Here is a 27,529-nt window from a genome sequence, read left to right as displayed (position 1 = left end):
TTCCACATGCATGTTTTAGCTGAAGGAAGAATACCTTAAACCTGGAGAGTTGAGACCCGTGGAATGGGTACCATGCAATATGACTTCAAAGGGTCTTCATTTGCTCACCGAACTTCTCCAATCCTATCACTGCTGCGTTTATGCCCCTGTACACACGCTTGATTCTCTTTTGGAGACATAGCAATCCATAGGTTTTAAGATACTTCCTAGTCAGGTACACTCTTAGGCATTTAATATGGGGTGTTGAGTCCATTTCGTTGAGCAAGGAGTAGCTCTTGTCTATTCCATATTTGGCTTAAGGAACTTTATCTGTGCTCATTTCAATCTCTGGTTTTATGCAGCACCCCAACTCACCTTTCCCCTTAAGCAAGCATAAGTTGGGTTTCTAAATTTGAGACCCTGTTCTGTTTTGGAATTCAGTTCCTGTGTAGCCAAGTTTACATTCCGTGTATTAGTGATATCTTATGATGTTTCTTTTTCTGTGTGACTTATTTCAGTTAGAATCATCGTACCTGAATCCACTCATTATGCTGCTACGGGCCTGATGACATAGATTTCATTGCTGAGTGATATTGCATTGTACGTAAGTACCACAACTTCTTTATCCATTTTTCACTTTCTGCGATATTGAACTTGTACCGTAAACCAGGTTCTTGTAAACAGAGCCGTCCCAACTTTTGGGGTCGCTGTGTCTTTTTGATTTTAATTTCTCTAAGCTATAAGACCATAAGTGGAAGTGCCCTAGGCTCTGTTGCTTTGTTTTTTAGATGTTTCAGGAAACACCATACACTTCTCCCGAGTGGCTGTTGGCAATTTACATCCCGCCCATCAGCATAACAAGGCTCCCAGTTCTCCATGGCCTGTCCTGCCTTTCTGGATTTTACACTTTTTTCAGATGGCCCTTTTGACCGGGGGGAAGTGAAACTTCATTTAGTGCAGATTTCCTTTGCAAGCTTGCTTGGTTGGCCAAAAAGGGCGTATGCGTTTTTTCCTGAATATATTCAGGAAAAAACGCATACGCCCTTTTTGGCCAAGTGCATCATTGTGGACGTTCTGCCTCTTTTCCTATGCTTTAAATGCAATTCCAGTCTACCTCCTGAAATCGGTTTCCTGCAATTCTGTCCCGCTTTCAAGTCCTCTTGGCAGCCTTACTTCAGTATATTTTTGGACGATAGCTGTCATTTATAACTCTGCAGGTTTGTGAATTACAGTGCCCCTGAGCTCCTTTCTTCAACTCGCTTTCTCGTGAGCTGGCCGCAACACCGCAGGATGGCTTCAGGCCCTAATCTGGTTCCGGCACGGCACGCTGAGCCTTTGGTTAATTCCACTTCCTGGTGCGAAATGAGAGTTAAATTTGCCCGTCCAGACACCTCCAGCTAGTCTGTCATTGGTTCTCCCTATTCCTGTTCATCTTCCGCAGAAATTGCAAACTGGGCCAAACAGGAGGTTAAAGGCACTGACTCTCCAAGTCGGGAGAGTGTTAGTAAAGCGTCTGGCATGTTGCACCCGAGTACCAGGGAATGAAAAGTGAGACACATTTGAACATGTTTCTCGATCACATGGTGGATCATACTCTGGGTTCCACATGCATGTTTTAGCTGAAGGAAGTATCCCTTAAACCTGGAGAGTTGAGACCCATGGAATGGGTACCATGCAATATGACTTCAAAGGTCTTCATTTGCTCACCGAACCTCACCAATCTTATGAGCCCCAAGTGTCCAGCCTTATGTGTCACCCAGCTCTGGGTGTAGATGTGGTAAATGCAGGTTGCATCAGAAGCCTTGAATGAATTACTTAAGTATTTCTCTCTATTTCACTGTCATTGTGTTTTGTTTAAGGAATTTATTTTTATTATGGGATTTACCTGATTTTCACTGCTTTAATGCCGCTGTACACACTCTTGATTCCCTTACAGAGATATATAAATCCATAGGTTTTATGATTCTTACTAGTCAGGTATATTCCTAGGCGTTGAATATGGGGTGTTGAGTCCATTTCGTTGAGCAAGGAGTAGCTCTTGTCTATTCCATATTTGGCTTAAGGAACTTTATCTGTGCTCATTTCAATCTCTGGTTTTATGCAGCACCCCAACTCACCTTTCCCCTTAAGCAAGCATAAGTTGGGTTTCTAAATTTGAGACCCTGTTCTGTTTTGTAATTCAGTTCCTGTGTAGCCAAGTTTACATTCCGTGTATTAGTGATACCTTATGATGTTTCTTTTTCTGTGTGACTTATTTCAGTTAGATTCATCGTACTTAGTCCTCTCATTATGCTGCTACGGGCCTGATGACATAGATTTCATTGCTGAGTGATATTGCATTGTACGTAAGTACCACAACTTCTTTATCCATTTTTCACTTTCTGCGATATTGAACTTGTACCGTAAACCAGGTTCTTGTAAACAGAGCCATCCCAAACTTTGGGGTGGCTGTGTCTTTTTGATTTTAATTGCCCTAAACTATAGTACCATAAGTGGAAGTGCCCTAGGCTCTGTTGCTTTATTTTTTAGATGTTTCAGGAAACACCAAACACTTCTCCCGAGTGGCTGTTGGCAATTTACCTCCCGCCCATCAGCATAACAAGGCTCCCAGTTCTCCATGGCCTGTCCTGCCTTTCTGCATTTTACACTTTTTTCAGATGGCCCTTTTGACCGGGGGGAAGTGAGACTTCATTGTAGTGCAGATTTCCTTTGCAAGCTTGCTTGGTTGGCCAAAAAGGGCGTATGCGTTTTTTCCTGAATATATTCAGGAAAAAACGCATACGCCCTTTTTGGCCAAGTGCATCATTGTGGACGTTCTGCCTCTTTTCCTATGCTTTAAATGCAATTCCAGTCTACCTCCTGAAATCGGTTTCCTGCAATTCTGCCCCGCTTTCAAGTCCTCTTGGCAGCCTTACTTCAGTATATTTTTGGACGATAGCTGTCATTTATAACTCTGCAGGTTTGTGAATTTCTGTGCCCCTGAGCTCCTTTCTTCAACTCGCTTTCTCGTGAGCTGGTCGCAACACTGCAGGATGGCTTCAGGCCCTAATCTGGTTCCGGCACGGCACGCTGAGCCTTTGGTTAATTCCTCTTCCTGGTGGGAAATGAGAGTTAAATTTGCCCGTCCAGACACCTCCAGCTAGTCTCTCATTGGTCCTCCTTATTCCTGTTCATCTTCTGCAGAAATTGCAAACTGGGCCAAACAGGAGGTTAAAGGCACTGACTCTCCAAGTCGGGAGAGTGTTAGTAAAGCGTCTGGAATGTTGCACCCGAGTACCAGAGGATGAAAACTGAGACATATTTGAACACGTCTCCCGATCACACGGTTGATCATACTCTGGGTTCCACATGCATGTTTTAGCTGAAGGAAGAATCCCTTAAACCTGGAGAGTTGAGACCTGTGGAATGGGTACCATGCAATATGACTTCAAAGGGTCTTCATTTGCTCACCGAACCTCTCCAATCCTATCACTGCTGTGTTTATGCCCCTGAACACACGCTTGATTCTCTTTCGGAGACATAGCATTCCCTAGGTTTTAAGCTACTTACTAGTCATGTACATTTTTAGGCGTTTAATATGGGGTGATGAGTCCGTTTCGTTGAGCAAGGAGTAGCTGTTGTCTATTCCATATTTGGCTTAAGGAACTTTATCTGTGCTCATTTCAATCTCTGGTTTTATGCAGCACCCCAACTCACCTTTCCCCTTAAGAAAGCATAAGTTGGTTTTCTAAATTTGAGACCCTGTTCTATTTTGGAATTCAGTTCCTGTGTAGCCAAGTTTACATTCCATGTATTAGTGATACCTTATGATGTTTCTTTTTCTGTGTGACTTATTTCAGTTAGATTCATCGTACTTAGTCCAATCATTATGCTGCTACGGGCCTGATGACATAGATTTCATTGCTGAGTGATATTGCATTGTACGTAAGTACCACAACTTCTTTATCCATTTTTCACTTTCTGCGATATTGAACTTGTACCGTATATGAGGTTCTTGTAAACAGAGCCATCCCAAACTTTGGGGTGGCTGTGTCTTTTTGATTTTAATTGCCCTAAACTATAGTACCATAAGTGGAAGTGCCCTAGGCTCTGTTGCTTTGTTTTTTAGATGTTTCAGGAAACACCATACACTTCTCCCGAGTGTCTGTTGGCAATTTACATCCTGCCCATCAGCATAAGATGGCTCCGAGTTCTCCATGGCCTGTCATGCCTTTATGGATTTTACACTTTTTTCAGATGGCCCTTTTGACCAGGGGGAATTGAGACTTCATTGTAGTGCAGATTTCCTTTGCAAGCTTGCTTGGTTGGCCAAAAAGGGCGTATGCGTTTTTTCCTGAATATATTCAGGAAAAAACGCATACGCCCTTTTTAGGTAAGTCAGGTTTTTGAATTGCAGTGGCCCTTAGCTCCATTTTTCAGCTCTTAGTTTTGTGATCTTGCCCCATAACCACAGGATTCCTTGAAGCCCTATTCTTCTTCTGGGGCACCTTGCTGTGCCTTTGGTTCATTCTTCTTACTGATGTGAAATTAGAGTGACATGTGCCCATTGAAACCGCTACAGCTATTTTCTCACTGGTTCCCCCTATTCCCATTCATCCTCCGCACTAACTGAAGACTGTGCGATACCAGAACTTAAAGGCATTGACTCTCCATGTGGGGATGTTGTTAGTAAAGCGGCTGGAATGTCGATCCGGAGCCCCAGGAGAGGAAAAATGTGGTGCGTTTTAGAAACCTTTCCCGATCAGTCGCTGGGTTTCCCAAGCATGGTTTAGCTGTAGGAAGATTCCCTTCAACCTGGAGTGTTGGGACCCTTGGAATGAGTAGCATGAAGTATTGCATTAAACTTTCGGCAGTTGCTCACCGAAGCTCACCAATCCTCTCAGCCCCAAGTGTCCAGCCTTATGTCTTATCCAGCTGTGGGTTTATATGTGGTCAATCCAGGTTGCATCACAGCCCCTGAGCGAATTTTGTAAGAATTTTTCTCTCTTTCATTGTTTCTGCGTTTTGTTTTTAACATTTATTTCTATAATGGGGTTTAGCTCATTTTCACTGCTGTGTTTGTGCCGCTCTGCACACACTTGATTCCCTTATGGAGATAGATCAATACATGGGTTTTAAGATTCTTATTACTCAGATATATTTCTCTGCGGTGTATAGGGTGTGTTGAGGCCAGTTCATTGAGCAAGGTGTAGATCTTGTCTAATACCTATTTGGTTTCTTGAACGGTATCTGTGCTCATTTCAAACTCTGGTTTTATGCATCACCCCACCTCTCCTTTCCCCTTAAGCTGACATAAGTGTGTTTTCTAAATGTGAGACACTGTTCTGTTCTGTAATTCATTTCTTGTGCAGCCATATTTACCCTCCCTCTATAAGTGATATCTTATGATATGTTTCTTTTTCTGTTTGACTTATTTCAAGTAGTATTATCGGACCTAAATCCACTCTTTATCCTTCTACTAGCCTTATTACATTGATTTCATGGTGAAGAGATATTCCATTGTACATAAGTACCACATCTTCTTTATCCATTGTTCTCTTTCCTGGGATATTTAAGGTGTACTGAAGTTGAGGTTCTTGTAAACAGAGTAGCCCTAAACTGTGGTGTGCTTGTGTCTTGTTGATTTTTAGACTTCCCTAGATATACTCCCATGATTGGAAGTGTCCTATGCTCTGTAGCTCTGTTTTTAGATGATTTAGGAACCACCATACACTTCTCCAGAGTGGCTCTCGGCAGTTCACACACTGCCCATCAGCGTATAAAGGCTCCCTGTTCTCCATGGCCTGTCCTGCATTTCTGGTTTTTACAACTTTTTAGGATGGCCCTTTTGACCGGTGGGAAATGAGACTTCTTTGTTGTGCACATTTGCATTGCTTGCTTGCTTCGTTGCCCATAAAGTGCGTATGCGTTTTTTCCTGGATATAATCAGGAAAAATCGCATACGCCCTTTTGGGCCAACTGCATCATTGTCGAAATTCTGCCGCTTTTCATGTGCGTTAAAGACGAGTCCAATCTATCTCTTGAAATCTGTTTCTTGCAATTCTGTCTTGCATTCAGATCCTCTTCTTTGCCTTACCTCAACATATTTTTGGACGTTAGTTTTCATTTATAACTCTGCAGGTTTGTGAATTGCAGTGACCCTGAGCTCCATGTTTTAAGTTGCTCTTTTGTGAGCTGGCCTCAAACCCGCAGGATTGCTTCAGGCCCTATTTTGGCTCCGGCGAGGCAGGCTGAGCCTTTTTTTAATTCTTATTCTTAATGGGAAATTAGAGTGATATGTGCCCGTCCAAACCCCTACAACTCTTCTCTCATTGGTTCCCCCTCTTCCCGTTCATCCTCCTCACAATTTGCAAAATGTGTGAAACGAAGTTTAAATGTGCTGATTCTCCAAGTGGGGAGCTTCTAAGTAACGTGGCTGGAATGGTGAACAGGAGCACCAGGAGAGGATAAATGAGGTGCATCACATGGTGTACAGTCCTCTGGGTTTTCCATGCATGTTTTAGCTGATCCCTTGAACCTGCAGATTTGGGACCCATTGAATGGGTACCAGGTAGTATTACTTTAAAGGGTGTGCATTTCCTCACCCAACCTCACATTTCTCTTAGCGCAAACAGTTTCCAGCCTTATGTCTCATCCTGCTGTGGGTCTAGATGTGTTCAATCCATGTTGCATCACCGTCCCTGAGGAAAAGTTGTAAGAGGTTTTCTCTGTCTCTCTGTCGTTTATTTTTTTCAATTTATTACTATATTGGTTACAGCTGATTTTCAAAGCTCTGTTTCTTGCTGCTGTACATCCACTTGATTCACGTACAGAGAGACATCAATAAATTCTTTTTCAGATTCTTACCAGTCGTATATATTCTTTTCCGGTGACTTGAGTGTGCTGAGTGCAGTTCTTTTAGCTACCGTGTAGGCCTTGTTGATTATCAGTTTGGTATTTGGAATGGTATCTTTGCTAATTTCAACCTCCTGGATGATGCCTCACCCCTCCCCACCTTTCCCGTTTAGCAGCCTTATGCGTGTTTTCTACATATTTGACTATGTTTTTGTTTTGTAATTTATTTCATGTGTAGCCATTTTGGATTCCACCTTTAAGTGATATCTTATGATATGTGTCTTTTTCTTTTTGAATTCTGTCACTTAGAATGATCATACGTAACTCCTCCGGAGTTGTTACAGCTGGCCATATTTCATTGATTTCCAGGCTGAATAATATTCCACTCTACCTAAGTACCACATCTCTATCCATTTTTTCCCTCCAGAGACATTTAAGTTATATCCTAGTCGAGGATCTTTTAAACAGAGAGGGGGTAAACATTGGGGTGCCTGTGTCCTCTCGAGTTTTGTTTTTCCCAAGATATACGCCCATGAGTGCAAGTGCCCTATGCTCTGTAGCTCATTGTTTAGATGCTTTAGTAAACACAATACACTTCTCCAGAATGGCCGTTGGCAATATACATTTCCACTATAAGTCTCACAGGGCTCCCTCTTCTCCTTGCCCTGTCCTGCATTTCTGTTGTTTACGCTTTATGAGGATGGCTCTTCTGACTGATGCAAAGTGATGTCTTTTGTAGTATTGACTTCCAGTGCCCACCTGTTTGGGTGGCTAAAAAGGTGTACGCTCTTTTCTTGAATATATACACAAAAAAACGCATACACCCTTTTTGGCCAACTGCAATGTTGGCAATGTTCAGCTCCTTTTCTTGTGCTTAATGGCGAGTCCTTTCTACCTCCTCAAATCCCTTTCCTGCCATTCTCCCTTGCTTACAAGTCCTTTTCTCTGACTTTCCTCAAGACATTTTTCAGTGATGGATATTTTCAACTCTGCAGTTTTGTGAATTGTACTGCCCCTGAGTTCTATTGTTCAACTTGTGTTTATGGGAACTGGCCACAAAGCAGCGGGATTTCCTCAAGCCCTATACTGTTTCCATGGGCAACCCTAGCCTTTGGTCAATTCGTCTTCCTGATTGGAAATTAGAGTGACATGTGCCTGTCTGAACACGTAGGACTTGTCTCTCATTGTTCCTCATCCTTCCGCTTCATCCTCTGGACAAATTCCAAACTGTACGCAACAGGATGTTGACAGTGCTGACATCTCCAAGTGGGGAGACTGTTAGTAAAGACGCTGGAGGGGTGAACCCGAGCACCAGGAGATGAGGAGATGAGATGCCTTTTCCAAACTCTTCCCGATCAGACGGTATACCATCCTCTGGGTGTGACAGACATGTTTTAGCAGTAGGAAGAGTCCCATTCATGTAAGGAGAACACCAGGGCTTTTTCAAAATCAGTGTCTCCCCGAAACCCAAACTGGGGAATTTTTTAAGCTACGGCTACACATATGTTCATTAAGGGCCTTGGGAAGTAGGCAGAGTCCAAACTTTAGATGATTGAAGTCTTCAGGGTCAGAAGCACTCACCACCAGCTTCCCTTAGGTTACACTTTAACTGTCATTGATAGATGATGTCAATAAAAATATCTATTCTTTTTCAGATTATTTCCCCTTATAGGTTATTGCAAAATGTTGAGTGTAGTTCCCTGTGCTATACAGTAGTTCCTTGTTGATGATCTATTTTATACATAGCAGTGTGTATGTGTTCATCCCAAACTGTTAATTTATCCCTCCTCCCACCTTTCCCCTTTGGTAATAATAAATTATAAGATTTTATACTTCTCAGAAATGGGGGAGCTGAAATGGAAAAGCATTTAAAAAAATTTAATTAAATTTAAAAAAAAAAAGCATTTCAATGGAAAAGCATTAAAAAAAGCATTAAAAAAAAAAAGCATTTCAATGGAAAAGCATTTAAAACAAGATTGAAGGTTTAACCAAGATTATTAGATGTACATCCTTGGAAAGAAATCACTTCATTTCTCTAATATTGAGCTGACAAATAAGACAAACCTTTTCACTGAACTTGCTTATAATAAAGTGATGGAAATATCAAATGGAAGTGTTAGAAACATCTTATTTTACCCGAGCCTTATACACTGTTCTATGTTAACTACACTTTGGCTCACACATCTGTTCATTGAGGTTACAATAGTCTCAATTTCTGTTACTGATCCTCCAGAGTGGACCCCAACAAGTGTCCCCCTGCCCAGTGTCATTGGGGCCAACAGATCGAGACTGAGTTTGGTTCACAAGCAAAGGAAACTTTATATTTTGATCAGAGAATGGAGAGGTGAGAGCATGTACTACCCCGTGGGCTGTGGGCTGGGCTGCTGTGTAGAGATCCTGTCAGAGTCAGTGGGAGGGAGGGGGCGGAGCTCTCGAGGGCCGGGTTGGCTGTAGCTCAGGCTCTATATCGCGGAGTCTGCACTGGGCCCCAGGAGCTGAGGTGTCGACCCAGCCATTCTGCACTAGGAAATCTGGTCTGAAGTGCCGGGTGTGGAACCTCTGCATGCGGGACCCTAGGAGCACGTGAAATTAGACAAAGCACAAAGGATAAAAAAGGTTAGACTTGACTTTATTGCCCAGATTCTATTTTTATCTCCCAGGGATTTTTAATGGGCTTTGCTGGGGACAAACCCCCCCCTCTGCCTTTTGTCCCGTTCCTCATTCTTGGAGTGCTGAGGGTGCAGACCCTTCTTCTGTAACTGCTGAGTGCTGAGTTGGGAGCCCTCATACCCTGGGGCGAGGGTCAGAGCTTCTCCTCAGCAGCCTCCAGGTGACGTTGATTGTCCCCAGGCCCCCTGCCTCCCTGCTCGTCCACCTGAGCACCAGCATTGGAAGTGTTATAGATTCTAATGACCTTTAAGGGTCCAGGAAAGAGATGTGCAGAGACGCTGTGGGGGCCGGTTTCACCCCGCCCCACATTTGTTCGGCCACCTTAGGCCGACCGTTTCTGCCAGCCTAGATGCTCTGACCAGTAGTCTGCGCTTTCTTCAATTAGGCCCCTGAATTAACGTACAAACAGCACCAGGTGTCAGAGCCCTGCCCGCTCAACTCCCAGACAGTCCAGGGTCAGTGGTGATCAAGGACCATGATGGCCACTGAGTCAACAGCCTTTTGAAGTAAACAAGAGTCCAGCCGGTCTTACTGGCCACCATCATCACGGTGTCTGTAGGCTTTTCTATGGTGACAGTGTGATATACGGTTCCCCCGCCAAGATTATTAGCTCCCCTCTGGGTGCAGTAAGTCCTGCAAGCAGTAGTCTACTCTTTTGGGACACACTCTTGTTGTTTTATGAGAGAAACTCCAGGTCAAGTGATGTTCACACGAGTCGTCATGGTGCCCTGTTGCCCCCGGTTATCTCTCTGGATGTTGGAGTTGGAGGGCCTCCTCACTCGAGGTCGGTGTGCCCACGGAGCGAACCCTGCAACTTCAGGGCATGGTTGGTGGTTAGGATCACCACGTGGGGTCCTTTTCCCTTAGGAGGGAGGTGGCCTTTTGGGCTGCTGATTTCCAGGTTTTTAGATACCGCCAGTATCTTGGCCAGATGTGGCAGTGGGCCAAGCCCCTTGGTGACCATAGTTTATCCTACCTGGATGGCATTCTTGCATTGTTCCATTTCAAGTGGTCCCAGGTTTTGCACTAATTCTCCAATGGCGATTCACCTTTCACCGGGAATGTAAAGGTCAAAGGGTTTAGCTAAATTAGGGAGTTCCAGGGCAAGGGTCTGAATTGACTGCTCTTTCCATTCTTGAAAGGCCACTTGTGGATTCTATTCAAAAGGATCATCATCTTTTCCTTTCAGTGTTTCATATAGAGGCCCAGCTAGTAGACTGTAGTTAGGGATCCAGAAGCAGCAAACCCTGGCCTCCCCAGGAACCCCTAAGCTGTCTTCTAGTTTTAGAAAGGGGTAAGGCTGAAAATGGTTTCTTCCCTTTCCTGGGATGGACTTCTCCAACCTTCTGTGAGAATGAAGCCCAGGCAGGTCACGGCAGTCTGTGATATTTGAGCTTTTTCTTGGACAACTTCTATCCTTTATTGGCTTGGTAGTTCAGAGGCCTCCTTAGTAGGGCTGGCGATCAGAATGTCGTCTGCATATTGAAGGAGGGTTTCCTTTTCCAGAGGTAGAACTTTTAGGTCTTCAGCTAAGCTTTCCCCAAAGATGGTGTGGGAATTTTTGCACCCTTGGGACCAGACGGCCCGGAAGTATTGTTTTAGTTGTATGTTGAGTCCTGCCACTCACAAGCCAAAATTTCTTGTGACTCTGGGACTAATGGAATACAAAAGAAGGCATCATTGAAGACTAATACAGAATACCATGTCCTGGTGGTTGGTAGAATGACCAGCAGGGTGTAGGAATTAGGAGCAACTGGAGGTATATCCTCGGTGGCTTCACTGACTGTCCTGACATCCTTTACCAGGTCCCCAGCAGCCCATGGGGCTCTCGTGGTCAGACCAATCCCAGAATATGGAGCTCACCTGGGCAGGTACCCCACCCCCACCCCAGCCCACAGGGCTCTCGTGGTCAGGCCCCTCCCAGGATACAGAGCTACCCTTGCAGGTACTGTGGCAGGGCTGGGCACACAGGAACCGTGCACATAGCCCTCATTGCAGAGCACCCCCAGCTCACCTGTCGCTCAGAGCTGACACAGAGCACCTCAGAGCAGGACTTGAACTAACAAACAGCAGCTGCGACAGGTCTGTGACCCTGGGCATCACTCCGTGAGGCCTCCCTCCACCTGGTCTTCCAGAGACTTCCACTGCACCCGGGGCACCAGGCCTGTGTCTCCAACCACCACCCACCCCTCCTCTCCCTGACTCCTGGGTTCCTCTCATTAGGAGAGGGTTTTCTTGAAGTTGTCTCCCACTCATGGGCCAGATAAAATGATTAGAAAACAAGCCAAAGCTGCAGCCCCTTGTCTATCCTGACTCTCAGGAGCCCACACCTGTTCCTTGGACCTGGCCGGTTCAGCAAGTTCCATTTTCTGCAACTGTGAGCCCCTGAGGGGTGATGATTGGCTGACCTGGGCAGCCTTACCGTGCCGGCCAGCCCTCCCCAGGTGTGCCTGGGTTGAGATCACTATAAATACCACTCCAGGCAGCAAGAGCCCCTGCAGCCGTGCCTGACGCCATTTTCTCTGCCCTGTCAGCAGTCTCGGGGCTGGGCTGGTGGGAGGGAGTGAGAGGCCACGGCTTTGTGGGTGGCCCAGTGTGAGTGGGGCTCTGCTGGACTTTCTGCAGCAGTTGCCAGGCTGCCACCTGCTAAAGAAGAAGATGTGTCACCCATACCTGCTGCTGGAATTTCTCCCTGGGCAGAGGTGAGGAAGGAAAAAAGCAGTGGGGGCAGGGACAGGACGGGTATCTCAGGCAGGGAAATGGAAATCTTCCAGAAGAGCACCCAGGGCCAGGACCATCCTGGCTGGCCTGCAGGCACCAAGTCGGCTGGCATGCTGTCACTCGTGTGGCTCTATGGCCCTCCCTCTAGGCTTTCAAGTCCTTGTATATATTCAGGTGTTTTACCTGGGATGGGTGGGAATAGTTCAGCAGCAACTGGCCTGGGGCTCAGCTCACGTTTACTCACAGATGCCTCGGCACGGTGCCCCAGCTTTGCAATGAGGACGCTTGTTGCGTGGGGGCTGCTGGCTGAATGGGAGACGATTCCCCACCACTGACCAACTTCAGAATTGTTTACAACTGGAGCAAGTGCCCTGATACGGTTTTCCTCTGTGGAACTGGTGGGTTCTGTGTTTTTTTTCTCTTTTTCGTTTTGGGTTCAAGGTAGATTTTATTCCTCTTTTCTGTATTTACAGATATAAGCATGGAAATAATTTATTCATATAAATACATGTATGTGAAGGGAATAATTGTTTTTTCTATTTTTTAAATTTTATTTCTTTTTAATTTTGAATTTTATTTTATATTTTTATACAGCAGGTTCTTATTGGTTATCTATTTTATACATATAAATGTATACATGCCAATCCCAGTCTCTCAACTCCTCCCACCACCCCCCCCAACAGCTTTCCCCCCTTGTTGTCCATACGTTTGTTGTCTACATCTGTTGCTCTATTTATGCCTTGCAAAATGGTTAATCTGTACAGGTTTTCTAGGTTCCACATATATGCATGAATATGCAAGATTTGTTTTTCTCTTTCTGACTTACTTCACTCTGTATGACAGTCTCTAGATGCATCGACGTCTCTACAAATGACCCAATTTCATTCCTTTTCATGGCTTAGTAATATTCCATTTTATATATGTACCACGGCTTTATGCATTCGTCTGTCTGTGGGCATTTAGGTTGCTTCCATTACCTCGATATTGTAAATAGTGATGCAATGAACATTGCGGTGAATGTCTCTTTTTGATTTATGGTTTTGTCTGGGTATATGTCCAGTACTGGGATTGCTGTATCATATGGTAATTCTATTGTTAGTTTCTTAAGAAATTTCATATTGTTCTCCATAGTGACTGTATCAATTTATATTCCCAACAATAGTGGAAGAGGGTTCCTTTTCTCCACACCCTTTCCAGCATTTTTTGCTTGTAGATTTTCTATGATGCCTATTCTACCAGGTGTGAGGTGATACCTCATTGTTGAATCCATTTCGTTGAGCAAGGGGTAGGTCTTGTCTATTCCATATTTGGCTTATGGAACGGTATCTGTGCTAATTTCAAACTCTGGTTTAATGCAGCACCCCAACTCACCTTCCCCCTTAAGCAAGCATAAGTTAGTTTTCTAAACTTGAGACCCTGTTCTGTTTTGTAATTCAGTTCCTGTGTAGCCAAGTTCACATTCCGTGTATTAGTGATACCTTATGATGTTTCTTTTTCTGTGTGACTTATTTCACTTAGAATCATCATGCCTCAATCCACTCATTATGCTGGTACAGGCCTGGTGACATAGATTTCATTGCTGAGTGGTATTCTGTTGTACATAAGTACCGCAACTTCTTTATCCATTATTTGCTCTCTGGGATATTTAACTTGTGCCGTAGAAGAGATTCCAGTAAAAAGAACCGTCCCAACTTTTGGGGTGGCTGTGTCTTTTTGATTTTAAATTAACTAAGCTATAGGACCATAAGTGGAAGTGCCCTAGGCTCTGTTGCTTTGTTTTTTAGATGTTTCAGGAAACACCATACACTTCTCCCGAGTGGCTGTTGGCAATTTACATCCCGCCCATCAGCATAACAAGGCTCCCAGTTCTCCATGGCCTGTCCTGCCTTTCTGGATTTTACACTTTTTTCAGATGGCCCTTTTGACCGGGGGGAAGTGAGACTTCATTGTAGTGCAGATTTCCTTTGCAAGCTTGCTTGGTTGGCCAAAAAGGGCGTATGCGTTTTTTCCTGAATATATTTTGGCCAAGTGCATCATTGTGGATGTTCTGCCTCTTTTCCTATGCTTTTAATGCAATTCCAGTCTACCTCCTGAAATCGGTTTCCTGTAATTCTGCAATGCTTTCAAGTCCTCTTGGCAGCCTTAATTCAGTATATTTTTGGACGATAGCTGTCATTTATAACTCTGCAGGTTTGTGAATTACAGTGCCCCTGAGCTCCTTTCTTCAACTCGCTTTCTCGTGAGCTGGCCGCAACACCGCAGGATGGCTTCAGGCCCTTATCTGGTTCCGGCACGGCACGCTGAGCCTTTGGTTAATTCCTCTTCCTGGTGGGAAATGAGAGTTAAATTTGCCCGTCCAGACACCTCCAGCTAGTCTCTCATTGGTTCTCCCTATTCCTGTTCATCTTCCGCAGAAATTGCAAACTGGGCCAAACAGGAGGTTAAAGGCACTGACTCTCCAAGTCGGGAGAGTGTTAGTAAAGCGTCTGGAATGTTGCACCCGAGTACAAGGGGACGAAAACTGACACATATTGGAACACGTCTCCCGATCACACGGTTGATCATACTCTGGGTTCCACATGCATGTTTTAGCTGAAGGAAGAATCCCTTAAACCTGGAGAGTTGAGACCCGTGGAATGGGTACCATGCAATATGACTTCAAAGGGTCTTCATTTGCTCACCGAACCTCTCCAGTCCTATCACTGCTACCTTTATGCCCCTGCACACACGCTTGATTCTCTTTCGGAGACATAGCAATCCATAGGTTTTAAGATACTTCCTAGTCAGGTACACTCTTAGGCATTTAATATGGGGTGTTGAGTCCATTTCGTTGAGCAAGGAGTAGCTCTTGTCTATTCCATATGTGGCTTAAGGAACTTTATCTGTGCTCATTTCAATCTCTGGTTTTATGCAGCACCCAAACTCACCTTTCCCCTTAAGCAAGCATAAGTTGGGTTTCTAAATTTGAGACCCTGTTCTGTTTTGTAATTCAGTTCCTATGTAGCCAAGTTTACATTCCGTGTATTAGTGATATCTTATGATGTTTCTTTTCCTGTGTGACTTATTTCAGTTAGAATCATCATACCTGAATCCACTCATTATGCTGCTACGGGCCTGATGACATAGATTTCATTGCTGAGTGATACTGCATTGTACGTAAGTACCACAACTTCTTTATCCATTTTTCACTTTATGCGATATTGAACTTGTACCGTAAACCAGGTTCTTGTAAACAGAGCCGTCCCAACCTTTGGGGTGGCTGTGTCTTTTTGCTTTTAATTTCTCTAAGCTATAGGACCATAAGTGGAAGTGCCCTAGGCTCTGTTGCTTTGATTTTTAGATGTTTCAGGAAACACCATACACTTCTCCCGAGTGGCTGTTGGCAATTTACATCCCGCCCATCAGCATAACAAGGCTCCCAGTTCTCCATGGCCTGTCCTGCCTTTCTGCATTTTACACTTTTTTCAGATGGCCCTTTTGACCGGGGGGAAGTGAGACTTCATTGTAGTGCAGATTTCCTTGCAAGCTTGCTTGGTTGGCCTAAAAGGGCGTATGCGTTTTTTCCTGAATATATTCAGGAAAAAACGCATACGCCCTTTTTGGGCAAGTCAGGTTTTTGAATTGCAGTGGCCCTTAGCTCCATTTTTCAGCTCTTAGTTTTGTGATCTTGCCCCATAACCACAGGATTCCTTGAAGCCCTATTCTTCTTCTGGGGCACCTTGCTGTGCCTTTGGTTCATTCTTCTTACTGATGTGAAATTAGAGTGACATGTGCCCATTGAAACCGCTACAGCTATTTTCTCACTGGTTCCCCCTATTCCCATTCATCCTCCGCACTAACTGAAGACTGTGCGATACCAGAACTTAAAGGCATTGACTCTCCATGTGGGGATGTTGTTAGTAAAGCGGCTGGAATGTCGATCCGGAGCCCCAGGAGAGGAAAAATGTGGTGCGTTTTAGAAACCTTTCCCGATCAGTCGCTGGGTTTCCCAAGCATGGTTTAGCTGTAGGAAGATTCCCTTCAACCTGGAGTGTTGGGACCCTTGGAATGAGTAGCATGAAGTATTGCATTAAACTTTCGGCAGTTGCTCACCGAAGCTCACCAATCCTCTCAGCCCCAAGTGTCCAGCCTTATGTCTTATCCAGCTGTGGGTTTATATGTGGTCAATCCAGGTTGCATCACAGCCCCTGAGCGAATTTTGTAAGAATTTTTCTCTCTTTCATTGTTTCTGCGTTTTGTTTTTAACATTTATTTCTATAATGGGGTTTAGCTCATTTTCACTGCTGTGTTTGTGCCGCTCTGCACACACTTGATTCCCTTATGGAGATAGATCAATACATGGGTTTTAAGATTCTTATTACTCAGATATATTTCTCTGCGGTGTATAGGGTGTGTTGAGGCCAGTTCATTGAGCAAGGTGTAGATCTTGTCTAATACCTATTTGGTTTCTTGAACGGTATCTGTGCTCATTTCAAACTCTGGTTTTATGCATCACCCCACCTCTCCTTTCCCCTTAAGCTGACATAAGTGTGTTTTCTAAATGTGAGACACTGTTCTGTTCTGTAATTCATTTCTTGTGCAGCCATATTTACCCTCCCTCTATAAGTGATATCTTATGATATGTTTCTTTTTCTGTTTGACTTATTTCAAGTAGTATTATCGGACCTAAATCCACTCTTTATCCTTCTACTAGCCTTATTACATTGATTTCATGGTGAAGAGATATTCCATTGTACATAAGTACCACATCTTCTTTATCCATTGTTCTCTTTCCTGGGATATTTAAGGTGTACTGAAGTTGAGGTTCTTGTAAACAGAGTAGCCCTAAACTGTGGTGTGCTTGTGTCTTGTTGATTTTTAGACTTCCCTAGATATACTCCCATGATTGGAAGTGTCCTATGCTCTGTAGCTCTGTTTTTAGATGATTTAGGAACCACCATACACTTCTCCAGAGTGGCTCTCGGCAGTTCACACACTGCCCATCAGCGTATAAAGGCTCCCTGTTCTCCATGGCCTGTCCTGCATTTCTGGTTTTTACAACTTTTTAGGATGGCCCTTTTGACCGGTGGGAAATGAGACTTCTTTGTTGTGCACATTTGCATTGCTTGCTTGCTTCGTTGCCCATAAAGTGCGTATGCGTTTTTTCCTGGATATAATCAGGAAAAATCGCATACGCCCTTTTGGGCCAACTGCATCATTGTCGAAATTCTGCCGCTTTTCATGTGCGTTAAAGACGAGTCCAATCTATCTCTTGAAATCTGTTTCTTGCAATTCTGTCTTGCATTCAGATCCTCTTCTTTGCCTTACCTCAACATATTTTTGGACGTTAGTTTTCATTTATAACTCTGCAGGTTTGTGAATTGCAGTGACCCTGAGCTCCATGTTTTAAGTTGCTCTTTTGTGAGCTGGCCTCAAACCCGCAGGATTGCTTCAGGCCCTATTTTGGCTCCGGCGAGGCAGGCTGAGCCTTTTTTTAATTCTTATTCTTAATGGGAAATTAGAGTGATATGTGCCCGTCCAAACCCCTACAACTCTTCTCTCATTGGTTCCCCCTCTTCCCGTTCATCCTCCTCACAATTTGCAAAATGTGTGAAACGAAGTTTAAATGTGCTGATTCTCCAAGTGGGGAGCTTCTAAGTAACGTGGCTGGAATGGTGAACAGGAGCACCAGGAGAGGATAAATGAGGTGCATCACATGGTGTACAGTCCTCTGGGTTTTCCATGCATGTTTTAGCTGATCCCTTGAACCTGCAGATTTGGGACCCATTGAATGGGTACCAGGTAGTATTACTTTAAAGGGTGTGCATTTCCTCACCCAACCTCACATTTCTCTTAGCGCAAACAGTTTCCAGCCTTATGTCTCATCCTGCTGTGGGTCTAGATGTGTTCAATCCATGTTGCATCACCGTCCCTGAGGAAAAGTTGTAAGAGGTTTTCTCTGTCTCTCTGTCGTTTATTTTTTTCAATTTATTACTATATTGGTTACAGCTGATTTTCAAAGCTCTGTTTCTTGCTGCTGTACATCCACTTGATTCACGTACAGAGAGACATCAATAAATTCTTTTTCAGATTCTTACCAGTCGTATATATTCTTTTCCGGTGACTTGAGTGTGCTGAGTGCAGTTCTTTTAGCTACCGTGTAGGCCTTGTTGATTATCAGTTTGGTATTTGGAATGGTATCTTTGCTAATTTCAACCTCCTGGATGATGCCTCACCCCTCCCCACCTTTCCCGTTTAGCAGCCTTATGCGTGTTTTCTACATATTTGACTATGTTTTTGTTTTGTAATTTATTTCATGTGTAGCCATTTTGGATTCCACCTTTAAGTGATATCTTATGATATGTGTCTTTTTCTTTTTGAATTCTGTCACTTAGAATGATCATACGTAACTCCTCCGGAGTTGTTACAGCTGGCCATATTTCATTGATTTCCAGGCTGAATAATATTCCACTCTACCTAAGTACCACATCTCTATCCATTTTTTCCCTCCAGAGACATTTAAGTTATATCCTAGTCGAGGATCTTTTAAACAGAGAGGGGGTAAACATTGGGGTGCCTGTGTCCTCTCGAGTTTTGTTTTTCCCAAGATATACGCCCATGAGTGCAAGTGCCCTATGCTCTGTAGCTCATTGTTTAGATGCTTTAGTAAACACAATACACTTCTCCAGAATGGCCGTTGGCAATATACATTTCCACTATAAGTCTCACAGGGCTCCCTCTTCTCCTTGCCCTGTCCTGCATTTCTGTTGTTTACGCTTTATGAGGATGGCTCTTCTGACTGATGCAAAGTGATGTCTTTTGTAGTATTGACTTCCAGTGCCCACCTGTTTGGGTGGCTAAAAAGGTGTACGCTCTTTTCTTGAATATATACACAAAAAAACGCATACACCCTTTTTGGCCAACTGCAATGTTGGCAATGTTCAGCTCCTTTTCTTGTGCTTAATGGCGAGTCCTTTCTACCTCCTCAAATCCCTTTCCTGCCATTCTCCCTTGCTTACAAGTCCTTTTCTCTGACTTTCCTCAAGACATTTTTCAGTGATGGATATTTTCAACTCTGCAGTTTTGTGAATTGTACTGCCCCTGAGTTCTATTGTTCAACTTGTGTTTATGGGAACTGGCCACAAAGCAGCGGGATTTCCTCAAGCCCTATACTGTTTCCATGGGCAACCCTAGCCTTTGGTCAATTCGTCTTCCTGATTGGAAATTAGAGTGACATGTGCCTGTCTGAACACGTAGGACTTGTCTCTCATTGTTCCTCATCCTTCCGCTTCATCCTCTGGACAAATTCCAAACTGTACGCAACAGGATGTTGACAGTGCTGACATCTCCAAGTGGGGAGACTGTTAGTAAAGACGCTGGAGGGGTGAACCCGAGCACCAGGAGATGAGGAGATGAGATGCCTTTTCCAAACTCTTCCCGATCAGACGGTATACCATCCTCTGGGTGTGACAGACATGTTTTAGCAGTAGGAAGAGTCCCATTCATGTAAGGAGAACACCAGGGCTTTTTCAAAATCAGTGTCTCCCCGAAACCCAAACTGGGGAATTTTTTAAGCTACGGCTACACATATGTTCATTAAGGGCCTTGGGAAGTAGGCAGAGTCCAAACTTTAGATGATTGAAGTCTTCAGGGTCAGAAGCACTCACCACCAGCTTCCCTTAGGTTACACTTTAACTGTCATTGATAGATGATGTCAATAAAAATATCTATTCTTTTTCAGATTATTTCCCCTTATAGGTTATTGCAAAATGTTGAGTGTAGTTCCCTGTGCTATACAGTAGTTCCTTGTTGATGATCTATTTTATACATAGCAGTGTGTATGTGTTCATCCCAAACTGTTAATTTATCCCTCCTCCCACCTTTCCCCTTTGGTAATAATAAATTATAAGATTTTATACTTCTCAGAAATGGGGGAGCTGAAATGGAAAATCATTTAAAAAAATTTAATTAAATTTAAAAAAAAAAAGCATTTCAATGGAAAAGCATTAAAAAAAGCATTAAAAAAAAAAAAGCATTTCAATGGAAAAGCATTTAAAACAAGATTGAAGGTTTAACCAAGATTATTAGATGTACATCCTTGGAAAGAAATCACTTCATTTCTCTAATATTGAGCTGACAAATAAGACAAACCTTTTCACTGAACTTGCTTATAATAAAGTGATGGAAATATCAAATGGAAGTGTTAGAAACATCTTATTTTACCCGAGCCTTATACACTGTTCTATGTTAACTACACTTTGGCTCACACATCTGTTCATTGAGGTTACAATAGTCTCAATTTCTGTTACTGATCCTCCAGAGTGGACCCCAACAAGTGTCCCCCTGCCCAGTGTCATTGGGGCCAACAGATCGAGACTGAGTTTGGTTCACAAGCAAAGGAAACTTTATATTTTGATCAGAGAATGGAGAGGTGAGAGCATGTACTACCCCGTGGGCTGTGGGCTGGGCTGCTGTGTAGAGATCCTGTCAGAGTCAGTGGGAGGGAGGGGGCGGAGCTCTCGAGGGCCGGGTTGGCTGTAGCTCAGGCTCTATATCGCGGAGTCTGCACTGGGCCCCAGGAGCTGAGGTGTCGACCCAGCCATTCTGCACTAGGAAATCTGGTCTGAAGTGCCGGGTGTGGAACCTCTGCATGCGGGACCCTAGGAGCACGTGAAATTAGACAAAGCACAAAGGATAAAAAAGGTTAGACTTGACTTTATTGCCCAGATTCTATTTTTATCTCCCAGGGATTTTTAATGGGCTTTGCTGGGGACAAACCCCCCCCTCTGCCTTTTGTCCCGTTCCTCATTCTTGGAGTGCTGAGGGTGCAGACCCTTCTTCTGTAACTGCTGAGTGCTGAGTTGGGAGCCCTCATACCCTGGGGCGAGGGTCAGAGCTTCTCCTCAGCAGCCTCCAGGTGACGTTGATTGTCCCCAGGCCCCCTGCCTCCCTGCTCGTCCACCTGAGCACCAGCATTGGAAGTGTTATAGATTCTAATGACCTTTAAGGGTCCAGGAAAGAGATGTGCAGAGACGCTGTGGGGGCCGGTTTCACCCCGCCCCACATTTGTTCGGCCACCTTAGGCCGACCGTTTCTGCCAGCCTAGATGCTCTGACCAGTAGTCTGCGCTTTCTTCAATTAGGCCCCTGAATTAACGTACAAACAGCACCAGGTGTCAGAGCCCTGCCCGCTCAACTCCCAGACAGTCCAGGGTCAGTGGTGATCAAGGACCATGATGGCCACTGAGTCAACAGCCTTTTGAAGTAAACAAGAGTCCAGCCGGTCTTACTGGCCACCATCATCACGGTGTCTGTAGGCTTTTCTATGGTGACAGTGTGATATACGGTTCCCCCGCCAAGATTATTAGCTCCCCTCTGGGTGCAGTAAGTCCTGCAAGCAGTAGTCTACTCTTTTGGGACACACTCTTGTTGTTTTATGAGAGAAACTCCAGGTCAAGTGATGTTCACACGAGTCGTCATGGTGCCCTGTTGCCCCCGGTTATCTCTCTGGATGTTGGAGTTGGAGGGCCTCCTCACTCGAGGTCGGTGTGCCCACGGAGCGAACCCTGCAACTTCAGGGCATGGTTGGTGGTTAGGATCACCACGTGGGGTCCTTTTCCCTTAGGAGGGAGGTGGCCTTTTGGGCTTCTGATTTCCAGGTTTTTAGATACCGCCAGTATCTTGGCCAGATGTGGCAGTGGGCCAAGCCCCTTGGTGACCATAGTTTATCCTACCTGGATGGCATTCTTGCATTGTTCCATTTCAAGTGGTCCCAGGTTTTGCACTAATTCTCCAATGGCGATTCACCTTTCACCGGGAATGTAAAGGTCAAAGGGTTTAGCTAAATTAGGGAGTTCCAGGGCAAGGGTCTGAATTGACTGCTCTTTCCATTCTTGAAAGGCCACTTGTGGATTCTATTCAAAAGGATCATCATCTTTTCCTTTCAGTGTTTCATATAGAGGCCCAGCTAGTAGACTGTAGTTAGGGATCCAGAAGCAGCAAACCCTGGCCTCCCCAGGAACCCCTAAGCTGTCTTCTAGTTTTAGAAAGGGGTAAGGCTGAAAATGGTTTCTTCCCTTTCCTGGGATGGACTTCTCCAACCTTCTGTGAGAATGAAGCCCAGGCAGGTCACGGCAGTCTGTGATATTTGAGCTTTTTCTTGGACAACTTCTATCCTTTATTGGCTTGGTAGTTCAGAGGCCTCCTTAGTAGGGCTGGCGATCAGAATGTCGTCTGCATATTGAAGGAGGGTTTCCTTTTCCAGAGGTAGAACTTTTAGGTCTTCAGCTAAGCTTTCCCCAAAGATGGTGTGGGAATTTTTGCACCCTTGGGACCAGACGGCCCGGAAGTATTGTTTTAGTTGTATGTTGAGTCCTGCCACTCACAAGCCAAAATTTCTTGTGACTCTGGGACTAATGGAATACAAAAGAAGGCATCATTGAAGACTAATACAGAATACCATGTCCTGGTGGTTGGTAGAATGACCAGCAGGGTGTAGGAATTAGGAGCAACTGGAGGTATATCCTCGGTGGCTTCACTGACTGTCCTGACATCCTTTACCAGGTCCCCAGCAGCCCATGGGGCTCTCGTGGTCAGACCAATCCCAGAATATGGAGCTCACCTGGGCAGGTACCCCACCCCCACCCCAGCCCACAGGGCTCTCGTGGTCAGGCCCCTCCCAGGATACAGAGCTACCCTTGCAGGTACTGTGGCAGGGCTGGGCACACAGGAACCGTGCACATAGCCCTCATTGCAGAGCACCCCCAGCTCACCTGTCGCTCAGAGCTGACACAGAGCACCTCAGAGCAGGACTTGAACTAACAAACAGCAGCTGCGACAGGTCTGTGACCCTGGGCATCACTCCGTGAGGCCTCCCTCCACCTGGTCTTCCAGAGACTTCCACTGCACCCGGGGCACCAGGCCTGTGTCTCCAACCACCACCCACCCCTCCTCTCCCTGACTCCTGGGTTCCTCTCATTAGGAGAGGGTTTTCTTGAAGTTGTCTCCCACTCATGGGCCAGATAAAATGATTAGAAAACAAGCCAAAGCTGCAGCCCCTTGTCTATCCTGACTCTCAGGAGCCCACACCTGTTCCTTGGACCTGGCCGGTTCAGCAAGTTCCATTTTCTGCAACTGTGAGCCCCTGAGGGGTGATGATTGGCTGACCTGGGCAGCCTTACCGTGCCGGCCAGCCCTCCCCAGGTGTGCCTGGGTTGAGATCACTATAAATACCACTCCAGGCAGCAAGAGCCCCTGCAGCCGTGCCTGACGCCATTTTCTCTGCCCTGTCAGCAGTCTCGGGGCTGGGCTGGTGGGAGGGAGTGAGAGGCCACGGCTTTGTGGGTGGCCCAGTGTGAGTGGGGCTCTGCTGGACTTTCTGCAGCAGTTGCCAGGCTGCCACCTGCTAAAGAAGAAGATGTGTCACCCATACCTGCTGCTGGAATTTCTCCCTGGGCAGAGGTGAGGAAGGAAAAAAGCAGTGGGGGCAGGGACAGGACGGGTATCTCAGGCAGGGAAATGGAAATCTTCCAGAAGAGCACCCAGGGCCAGGACCATCCTGGCTGGCCTGCAGGCACCAAGTCGGCTGGCATGCTGTCACTCGTGTGGCTCTATGGCCCTCCCTCTAGGCTTTCAAGTCCTTGTATATATTCAGGTGTTTTACCTGGGATGGGTGGGAATAGTTCAGCAGCAACTGGCCTGGGGCTCAGCTCACGTTTACTCACAGATGCCTCGGCACGGTGCCCCAGCTTTGCAATGAGGACGCTTGTTGCGTGGGGGCTGCTGGCTGAATGGGAGACGATTCCCCACCACTGACCAACTTCAGAATTGTTTACAACTGGAGCAAGTGCCCTGATACGGTTTTCCTCTGTGGAACTGGTGGGTTCTGTGTTTTTTTTCTCTTTTTCGTTTTGGGTTCAAGGTAGATTTTATTCCTCTTTTCTGTATTTACAGATATAAGCATGGAAATAATTTATTCATATAAATACATGTATGTGAAGGGAATAATTGTTTTTTCTATTTTTTAAATTTTATTTCTTTTTAATTTTGAATTTTATTTTATATTTTTATACAGCAGGTTCTTATTGGTTATCTATTTTATACATATAAATGTATACATGCCAATCCCAGTCTCTCAACTCCTCCCACCACCCCCCCCAACAGCTTTCCCCCCTTGTTGTCCATACGTTTGTTGTCTACATCTGTTGCTCTATTTATGCCTTGCAAAATGGTTAATCTGTACAGGTTTTCTAGGTTCCACATATATGCATGAATATGCAAGATTTGTTTTTCTCTTTCTGACTTACTTCACTCTGTATGACAGTCTCTAGATGCATCGACGTCTCTACAAATGACCCAATTTCATTCCTTTTCATGGCTTAGTAATATTCCATTTTATATATGTACCACGGCTTTATGCATTCGTCTGTCTGTGGGCATTTAGGTTGCTTCCATTACCTCGATATTGTAAATAGTGATGCAATGAACATTGCGGTGAATGTCTCTTTTTGATTTATGGTTTTGTCTGGGTATATGTCCAGTACTGGGATTGCTGTATCATATGGTAATTCTATTGTTAGTTTCTTAAGAAATTTCATATTGTTCTCCATAGTGACTGTATCAATTTATATTCCCAACAATAGTGGAAGAGGGTTCCTTTTCTCCACACCCTTTCCAGCATTTTTTGCTTGTAGATTTTCTATGATGCCTATTCTACCAGGTGTGAGGTGATACCTCATTGTTGAATCCATTTCGTTGAGCAAGGGGTAGGTCTTGTCTATTCCATATTTGGCTTATGGAACGGTATCTGTGCTAATTTCAAACTCTGGTTTAATGCAGCACCCCAACTCACCTTCCCCCTTAAGCAAGCATAAGTTAGTTTTCTAAACTTGAGACCCTGTTCTGTTTTGTAATTCAGTTCCTGTGTAGCCAAGTTCACATTCCGTGTATTAGTGATACCTTATGATGTTTCTTTTTCTGTGTGACTTATTTCACTTAGAATCATCATGCCTCAATCCACTCATTATGCTGGTACAGGCCTGGTGACATAGATTTCATTGCTGAGTGGTATTCTGTTGTACATAAGTACCGCAACTTCTTTATCCATTATTTGCTCTCTGGGATATTTAACTTGTGCCGTAGAAGAGATTCCAGTAAAAAGAACCGTCCCAACTTTTGGGGTGGCTGTGTCTTTTTGATTTTAAATTAACTAAGCTATAGGACCATAAGTGGAAGTGCCCTAGGCTCTGTTGCTTTGTTTTTTAGATGTTTCAGGAAACACCATACACTTCTCCCGAGTGGCTGTTGGCAATTTACATCCCGCCCATCAGCATAACAAGGCTCCCAGTTCTCCATGGCCTGTCCTGCCTTTCTGGATTTTACACTTTTTTCAGATGGCCCTTTTGACCGGGGGGAAGTGAGACTTCATTGTAGTGCAGATTTCCTTTGCAAGCTTGCTTGGTTGGCCAAAAAGGGCGTATGCGTTTTTTCCTGAATATATTTTGGCCAAGTGCATCATTGTGGATGTTCTGCCTCTTTTCCTATGCTTTTAATGCAATTCCAGTCTACCTCCTGAAATCGGTTTCCTGTAATTGTGCCCCGCTTTCAAGTCCTCTTGGCAGCCTTAATTCAGTATATTTTTGGACGATAGCTGTCATTTATAACTCTGCAGGTTTGTGAATTACAGTGCCCCTGAGCTCCTTTCTTCAACTCGCTTTCTCGTGAGCTGGCCGCAACACCGCAGGATGGCTTCAGGCCCTTATCTGGTTCCGGCACGGCACGCTGAGCCTTTGGTTAATTCCTCTTCCTGGTGGGAAATGAGAGTTAAATTTGCCCGTCCAGACACCTCCAGCTAGTCTCTCATTGGTTCTCCCTATTCCTGTTCATCTTCCGCAGAAATTGCAAACTGGGCCAAACAGGAGGTTAAAGGCACTGACTCTCCAAGTCGGGAGAGTGTTAGTAAAGCGTCTGGAATGTTGCACCCGAGTACAAGGGGACGAAAACTGACACATATTGGAACACGTCTCCCGATCACACGGTTGATCATACTCTGGGTTCCACATGCATGTTTTAGCTGAAGGAAGAATCCCTTAAACCTGGAGAGTTGAGACCCGTGGAATGGGTACCATGCAATATGACTTCAAAGGGTCTTCATTTGCTCACCGAACCTCTCCAGTCCTATCACTGCTACCTTTATGCCCCTGCACACACGCTTGATTCTCTTTCGGAGACATAGCAATCCATAGGTTTTAAGATACTTCCTAGTCAGGTACACTCTTAGGCGTTTAATATGGGGTGTTGAGTCCATTTCGTTGAGCAAGGAGTAGCTCTTGTCTATTCCATATGTGGCTTAAGGAACTTTATCTGTGCTCATTTCAATCTCTGGTTTTATGCAGCACCCAAACTCACCTTTCCCCTTAAGCAAGCATAAGTTGGGTTTCTAAATTTGAGACCCTGTTCTGTTTTGTAATTCAGTTCCTATGTAGCCAAGTTTACATTCCGTGTATTAGTGATATCTTATGATGTTTCTTTTCCTGTGTGACTTATTTCAGTTAGAATCATCATACCTGAATCCACTCATTATGCTGCTACGGGCCTGATGACATAGATTTCATTGCTTAGTGATACTGCATTGTACGTAAGTACCACAACTTCTTTATCCATTTTTCACTTTATGCGATATTGAACTTGTACCGTAAACCAGGTTCTTGTAAACAGAGCCGTCCCAACCTTTGGGGTGGCTGTGTCTTTTTGCTTTTAATTTCTCTAAGCTATAGGACCATAAGTGGAAGTGCCCTAGGCTCTGTTGCTTTGATTTTTAGATGTTTCAGGAAACACCATACACTTCTCCCGAGTGGCTGTTGGCAATTTACATCCCGCCCATCAGCATAACAAGGCTCCCAGTTCTCCATGGCCTGTCCTGCCTTTCTGCATTTTACACTTTTTTCAGATGGCCCTTTTGACCGGGGGGAAGTGAGACTTCATTGTAGTGCAGATTTCCTTGCAAGCTTGCTTGGTTGGCCAAAAAGGGCGTATGTGTTTTTTCCTGAATATATTCAGGAAAATACGCATACGCCCTTTTTGGCCAAATGCATCATTGTGGACGTTCTGCCTCTTTTCCTATGCTTTAAATGCAATTCCAGTCTACCTCCTGAAATCGGTTTCCTGCAATTCTGCCCCGCTTCAAGTCCTCTTGGCAGCCTTACTTCAGTATATTTTTGGACGATAGCTGTCATTTATAACTCTGCAGGTTTGTGAATTTCTGTGCCCCTGAGCTCCTTTCTTCAACTCGCTTTCTCGTGAGCTGGCCGCAACACCGCAGGATGGCTTCAGGCCCTAATCTGGTTCCG

The sequence above is a fragment of the Lagenorhynchus albirostris genome, chromosome 6 (genome assembly GCF_949774975.1).
Source record: "Lagenorhynchus albirostris chromosome 6, mLagAlb1.1, whole genome shotgun sequence".
NCBI classification, from domain to species: domain Eukaryota; kingdom Metazoa; phylum Chordata; class Mammalia; order Artiodactyla; family Delphinidae; genus Lagenorhynchus; species Lagenorhynchus albirostris.
The sequence above is the reverse complement of the archived record's forward strand: the minus strand, read 5'-3'. Positions refer to the sequence as shown.